At 36.9% G+C, this 7,721-nt stretch overlaps 1 long non-coding RNA gene across 1 annotated transcript; it reads left to right on the forward strand.

Moving 5' to 3' along the window:
• The first annotated feature begins 1,134 nt into the window (after positions 1 to 1,134).
• On the forward strand, positions 1,135 to 6,586 carry LOC149912913 (uncharacterized). Its single transcript, XR_016462232.1, has 3 exons — positions 1,135 to 1,281; positions 1,478 to 1,622; positions 6,479 to 6,586. It is a non-coding gene; the product is annotated as an uncharacterized LOC149912913 (long non-coding RNA).
• Positions 6,587 to 7,721: the final 1,135 nt, after the last annotated feature.

The following is a 7,721-nucleotide window of genomic DNA, read 5'->3' on the forward strand; positions in this document are numbered from 1 at the left end:
GAGGGAAGAAAACAGGTCTTTCTTACAGCAAATGTCATCCAATTGGGAGAAAATCTCCTCTCTTGGGGAGAAAAGTGGTCTTTCTGAGAGAAGGTGTCCTCTTCTTGGCTGCAAGTGTCCCATTTGGCATTGTCATGGAGGCTTTTTGGGGAGAAAGCGTGTGGCAGTTGTAAGAGAAGGGGTATTTCTGGGAGCAAATCTCCTCTTTTTGGAAGAGAAGGTGAAATTTCCAAGGGAAAAGTGGCATTTCTGGGAGGAAAGGACATAGCTGGGGGAGAAAAGTGGGAACCGGTGGGAAAGAAGATCTTGTACTGGAGAGCAACGGTGGTCTTTTTGGTGTGCCAAGTGGTCTCTTGGGGAGACAACGTGGTAAATAGGGGAGACAATGTCCTCTGGAGGAGTGTCAAGTAGTATTTGGGAGAGCAAACGTCAGGTATTTCTCGGAAACCGGCTGTTTCTGGGAGATAGTAGCAGACTTGGTTGGAAAATGACAGGTGTTTGTGAGAAAGCTGGTATTTTCGGGAAAAAAGGCCGTTTTTTTAAAGAATAAGCTGGCATTTCTGGGAGAATATGTCCCATCTTTGGGAGAAAACGGGTGTATGTGGGAGAAAATGTCGTGTATTTGGGAGAAAGCTGGTGTATGTGGGAGAAAAGGCCATTGTGATGGGAGTCAGTGTGATCTTGAGGAGTGGAAAGCAGTATTCTTGAGATGAAACGTGAGGTATTTCTAAGAGTCCTGGTATTTCTGGGAGAAAATGTCTAGTTTTGGAGAGCCAAAGTCCCATTTTGGGGGCAGAAGCTGGTATTTCTGTGACACTGCCATCTTGATGGGGGTAAGTGTGATCTTGAGGAGTGTAAAGCAGCATTTTGGTTAGAAAATGGGAGCTCTTCCTAAGAGCAGTGCTATTTCTGGGAGAAAAGGAGCTCTACTGGGCATAAAAATGGTGTATCTGTGATAAAATGCCACATTTCTGAAAGAAACTGTCCTCTTGCGGAGTGTAATGAGAGACCTCAGAGGCCTGTCCAGCCTGACCATGTGTATCTCCCCACTGCCATAATGTTGTCTTGCCCCAGACCTATACAAGGCTACAAAGTGAGTCACCAGCTCTGGATTCCTACTTAGGAGGGGTTTGCCATCAAGATAGACAGCAAGTCTCCATGTAACCCTCTCCTCTAGGTATCAGCCCTGGGAAACATGCTGCCAAATATTCTTCAGAAAAGCATCTTAGAGAGGTTTCTGTGAGCAGATGGGGGACATTTGATGAAGCAAACGGATGCTGGGTAAGCAGTAATTCTCACTCAACAACCAGCCTGGGGGCTCCGTTCTTTCTTCATTTCCATTCTTTCTGATGGAAATGTCCTTGAAACTTAACTTTTTCCTACTTTTCCAGTACTTGTTTGATACTTTCTTTTTCTAGTAAGCAAAAATTCTAAGCCCTTGTCCTCCAGTAACTGTCTTTCATTTTCTGATACAAAGATAACCTTTGGAGGCATGCCTTTTTCTGGGAAGCCAAGTTCTAACAGCAGAAAAAAATTTCAAAGGCTGTATGGAGAGCATCAACTACAATGGCAATAATATCACTGACCTTGCTAGAAGGAAGAAATTGGAACCTTCTAATGTGGTAAGAACATAACTTTATCATCATCTAAACTTCTGCTTCTCCTTCTAAGGAAAGTTTGTGAGTGTGTGTGACAGATGTTCTGAAATCATATAATATATAAAACAAAGTTTGTCACATGCCTAAAGATTTCATTATACATACTTTTATGATTTTTTTTGTTTGTTTGTTTGTTTGTTTGTTTTTAATATCTGGGAACCTGTTTCTGCTGGGATTTAAGTTTCAGCTTTACAGAATTAGCCTTCAGCATCAGATGAATGTTTTTTAAAAGAAAACCAGTAGATCAGTATATACATTTTTGCTTTCATCTTATAGTAACCCAAAACTAGGATGGACAATATTTATTGTTAAATCAATTGCAGTGTGTCAAGGATCTAAATCCTGTTATCTTCCATCCCCACAGAGCAAGTTGCGTGGGTGTGCAAAATCATGAGAAAGGGAAGGCTCAGAGCCATTTTATGGGAGCTCCGTAAAGCATCAAGATACTAAACTTTGAAACTGTTATTTAGCTTATTAACATTACAGGGATTATTAACATTACATTCTATTTTTTTCTCTCCAAAGCATTCATAGTTGCTTTCATGTTTAAACTTGTGTCTTTCTGTAAGGGTTGATCAGGAAATCACTTTAATTTCTGTATTTTTAAGAATCTAGGCGTTCCTAAAATAGTTGGTGGATTACATGAGCAATGTGGGTAGGAAATAAATGTATTATTACCCTGAATTTGAGATAGATCTGTTCAAGGCTTTCTTCTGTACAGTACTGCAGCCTTCACAAAGCCCTGCTCACAGTATGTATAGTTTGATTACTGCTTTTTTTCTTTATGTATTTTGCATAGTACATAACAGTAATGAAGAATAAGATATAAGATAAACATGTACAGTAGAAATAAAGTGCAATGATTCTTCTTGGACAGATGTGCAACTTCTGAGATGTCTGTAGGACAAATTCCAGCTTTTGAAAAGCATAGCACAGCTAACAGTTCTGTAGAGTGTCTATAAACTCCTCTTTCTGGTTTATTTGGATGTGAATTTTCTGTTTGCTTGTTTTGTTTGTTAGTTGATTACATTCTGTTGCCTGTGACATTAAAGCAAAATCTACATATGTAGATTTGGTAGTGTTAGAGGTTTACCACTAAACTGTGGCATGCTAGTTTAATCTGATGATTCACTTCTGAGAATATAAAAACAGAAGTGAACTTTGCTTTCAGATGAATTATTTAAATTTCTTCCGCTCTTCAAAAACAGAATCAGTTTCACTTATGAAATCAACATGGATGTTTATGTTTCTTACAAAAAAACTTTTATTCTTCTAGTTTTGAACCTGATTTAGCATGAAAAATACTAAGCTGAAACTACTATTTTTGTTAACCACGTTTATGTTAATGGCACTTAAGCAATCCAACCAGGATCAAAGCTCCATTGTAGGAACTGTGCAGATGCATAGCAGTAGACATATCCTGCCCTAAAGAAAAAGCAAAAATAAATAACGTAATGAAATGGAACACAAAGTAATTGGTAAAGTTATAAGAAGCATCATAGGGGGGAAAAAAAAATAGATGGACAAAGAATAAAAAAGAGGTTTGAGACAAAAATAAAAATGTTCTTACTGTCAGATTTCAGAAGTTGTACAAGGAAAAGGAGTAAAAAATTAAATTTATACGACGAGGATGTCCAGAAAATCTAAGAAGTTAATCTTGATTTTACATTGAACAAAAATAGAATGAATAAAAATCCTTAGGTCTCACAAATACGTATGTTATGATCATAAATGCACCATTAAGAGTCTTTCAACATCTTCTTAAGCAATTTATTCATTTTATCTTTAGAGGGTAACAATGTGGAGCAAAAAAGTTTTGCAGTCCTCTGTGATAGAACAAGTGGCAGCAAACCTTTGAGGAGAAAGAGTAAGATGGATGGCCTTAAACAGTTTTTGCTTTTATTAATGGAGCCTGATTTGTTTTCACAGAAATGAGGCAAATAATAAACATACACAGAAAGGAGAGTAGGAGATAGAAGGACAACAAGAAAAAAAAAATGGAGTGTCAAATTTTCTCCCAAATGGACTTGCAAGAGTTGACAGTGACTTACTAGAGCATTAATTTCTTCTTTACAGCTTTATTCAGGTCTAAGACAGAAAAAAAGAACATGCACACGAGTCTTCCAATCCATATTTTCTATGTTATTTAAAGCAATAAGGTTATGTATGGTATTTTATGTTGGTTTCATTTACATTTGCAGGTACTAAAATCGAACAAGTTTCTCAAAACCTGTAACAGAAAAATGCTGAGAAGAATCAAATTTATTGCTCTCTCTCTTCACATACATTGGGCTTATGATCCTCCCACTTCAGTGGCTGCTCTTCCATGTATTACTGAGTGCAATCATGTACAAATATAAGATAAACATTTTCTTTAAAGTATTTATAGTATGTTGCGCTCAAATAAATATTTGAGAAAATAAAGAAATAACCTGACAGCTATTAATCAGAGTTGTATTGCCTTTAATATATGATCCATCCTGATATAGCAATTATTGTTGTTTTAGTAAATGCATTACCTCACTTTTACAGGTTTATTTTCAGCCAGTATATATATCCTTTTGCTCAACACAACAGAGAACTTTCCAATAGCCAAAAAACATTCTGCCTTTAAATTAAATTAATCTTCTTGGAAATATCACTCTTCCAACTCTCCTGTTCTGTATGTCAGCTACTGCTCAAAGCTGTCTACTGTTCCTCCTGTTAACCATACAGTTATTAAAACTTGGTATATGAATACCTTTTCATCATATTTATCCACAATAAATGAATGAGACTTCTCCCCATAGAATCTTTCTATGAAACTTTCCATCCCTCTGTCTTTCTGCTAAATCTCAAATAATCTGAACTGCAGTTCATTTAGATATTAGACCTCAGGTTCAGATAACATCCTTGAGGTAATAAAATGTTATTGTCTGACAGATCTAAAGTGATATTTTTCCTGTAGGAAATTCCATGGGGCACTTACACTGAAACTGAGAAGTGTTTTTCCTTCTCTTGCTGAGTGAGGGTTTAAATAGGAAATGCATATACACAGAGCAAAATTTGGAAGGTAACATTTCCCATCAGGTCTTTTCAGTATTACAGAGCAAGAAAAAGATTTTTAAGACTTGCATGTGCTGATTAAGGTGATTGAATTTTTTCTACTATTATTTTCCTTTTAGTTTAGCAATAAAGAAATACATTAAAAAAATGCAGTAGGGGAAAGATCTGCCCATGGATTTGTTGTATTTGTGCATATCTAAATAGCAGTACAGGCATCCTGTCATCCCAAGGACACCATGGAGTATTCATATAATATAAAGAGAGATGATGGGGATTTTCTAATAACTAAATTGGAAATCAGAAATGTTACTTTTTTTTTTTTTTTTTTTTTTTTTTTCCCAATTTACCAGTTTGCAAGCAATGCCTCCTTTTCCATAAAGACAGCTCTTCAAGAAAGCCCATTTCTAACACTCACAGACCTGTGCAGAACACCGTTTTTCATAGATGACAGACAGTAACTTTACAATAACATCAGCCATTTCTTTCAACACTGTCACAAATACCATTCAACAACAAATAGCATTCAACTAGGCCTCAACTTCCTAATTTCATTGAAGCCTGTATACCTTTCATTCAGTGTTAACATTACTTGAAAAAAAGTGTTTGGACGTTACATTATATTATCCTCAGTTCATCGTGTTGTAGCAGATCTAATCTTTAATGAAAACGAGACATGTAGGAATCCTATTTGAACTTTTCTTTTATCTTCACTCTTATTTCAAAAAGAAAGTAGTTGATTAAACACACCTAGTGACAAACCAACATGTGATTATCATCTATAATAAATGATACTCCTGCTTGCTAGTATAATTGTATTTGCTCTTCTTGTTGCCTTTGCTTGCTTCATCCACACCAGTAGATGTGTTGAGAAAACTGACTGGGAGAAAAGAGGTCATTCCCTGGTCCTGGTTACAAAGACAGCACAGACACAGCCCATGGTGACTGAAAAACAAGGAATAAAGAGGTTCAAGACTGTACTGCAAAAGTGTATTGCAACTGCAGGTTGCTTAAAGAAGTAGAAGCAAAGGGAATGTCCACAGGTTTGAAAAAGTGGCCTGCAACTACACAATATTCATTGTTTCAGAAAGGAGATTTAACGATGCAAAATCTTTGGCAAGAAAACAGTTGTTTTTAGGGATCAAATAGAGAGAAAAATAGTGCTGGGGACCTAGACTCCATTTAGGACATAATACTTGTCTTGTCTCTACACATGAAAATATTTTAAATTACTAGCTGAGAGATCAGGGGTCCTGAACCATGGTATGTTCATTATTGTTGATTGCATGTACTGTGTCATATCACTTAAAAAATTAAAAACATTAATGGCACTGAAATTTCAAACTGGGTGCACGTACCACTGTGCATAGCAACTGACAAGCTATTATCTACGTTGATTAAAACTCTTAGTGCTAGTGTTTTAGCTTCTCCAAAAGCAAGGAATAAACAATTTGAATGTAGGCTTTATCAGTATTTGTACTTGTAATAAAACCAGGAATATTCATAGAATCATAGAATCATAGAATTTTTTTTTGAGTTGGAAGGGACTCTTACAGACCATTGAGTCCAGTTCCCCAGTAATGAACAGGGACACCCACAGAGGTCAGAGACCTCAGAGGCCTGTCCAGCCTGACCATGAATATCTCCCCACTGCCATAATGTTGTCTTGCCCCAGACCTATACAAGACTACAAAGTGAGTCACCAGCTCTGGATTCCTACTTAGGAGGGGTTTGCCATCAAGATAGACAGCAAGTCTCCATGTAACCCTCTCCTCTAGGCATCAGCCCTGGGAAACATGCTGCCAAATATTCTTCAGAAAAGCATCTTAGAGAGGTTTCTGTGAGCAGATGGGGGACATTTGATGAAGCAAACGGATGCTGGGTAAGCAGTAATTCTCACTCAACAACCAGCCTGGGGGCTCCGTTCTTTCTTCATTTCCATTCTTTCTGATGGAAATGTCCTTGAAACTTAATTGAGTTTGCATGGAATTTTACACTTTTTGGATTTCTAATCTTTCTCATCATTAATCCTTAAATATGTGTTCCACAATACCACTAACCAATTATAGAAAAATAATTTAAAATAATCATGTATCAAACTTTTTTAAAATTCTATTTGGAAGGTAGGAGACCTAATTACAGGCATGGGACTTTAATGTATGTGCTGAAAACTGAAACTCAATATCTACTTTTTCATTGCTCTTCAGCCACCTGAGCAAATAGATTACCTCCTGTGATAGGTTTCTGACAGTCCCTCTTAGTTTGACAGTTATTTTAGAGAGAGTCACTTTTGTATATAATGAAAGGAAAAGTTGCCAAGCATACGTACATATTTTATGTTTCTTAAAACTTAAAAGCTAGAGGAAAGACTCCATTTTTAGTCATGCCATTTTAAATTCAGAGTATTTGTACTGTCCGCCAGGTTTACATCAATGACACAGAATGGCATCTAGCCCAGGGCTGAGTTACATTTCTTGCACAGGAAGGGCAGCTTTTATAATTGAGTGTATCAGTTACTGCTTTGAACATTTTTTGTGTTACTACATTCATGTGAAAATATGATGTGCATTTTCGCATCTTCTATGTATGCCAAAAGAATTAAAAGCAATTTCGATCAAAGTGTATCCTTGAAATTGCAACAAAAAAAATATATAAATATTAAAAACAATAAAACAAAACAAGACTTACTCCCCGATTTGGGGCATTTTCTCCCAGAAATACCACTTCTCTCCCAAAGGGATGGCCTTTTCCCTCTCTAGCATCTGTTTCCTCACCAATACCTGGCATTTGCTCCCAGAAACACCAGCTTTCTCACAGATACATCACCTTCCCCCCCCCACATCAGACCTCTTCTCCCAGAAATACCAGGACTCTGCTGAATATTTCCCATTTCCTCCGGAACATACAGCATTACACTCCGCAAGAGGACAGTTTCTTTCAGAAAGGTGGCATTTTATCACAGATACACCATTTTTATGCCCAGTAGAGCTCCTTTTCTCCCAGAAATAGCACTGCTCTTAG

This window comes from Phasianus colchicus, chromosome Z, assembly GCF_987193195.1.
Source record: "Phasianus colchicus chromosome Z, bPhaCol1.hap1.1, whole genome shotgun sequence".
Taxonomy (NCBI): Eukaryota; Metazoa; Chordata; class Aves; order Galliformes; family Phasianidae; genus Phasianus; species Phasianus colchicus.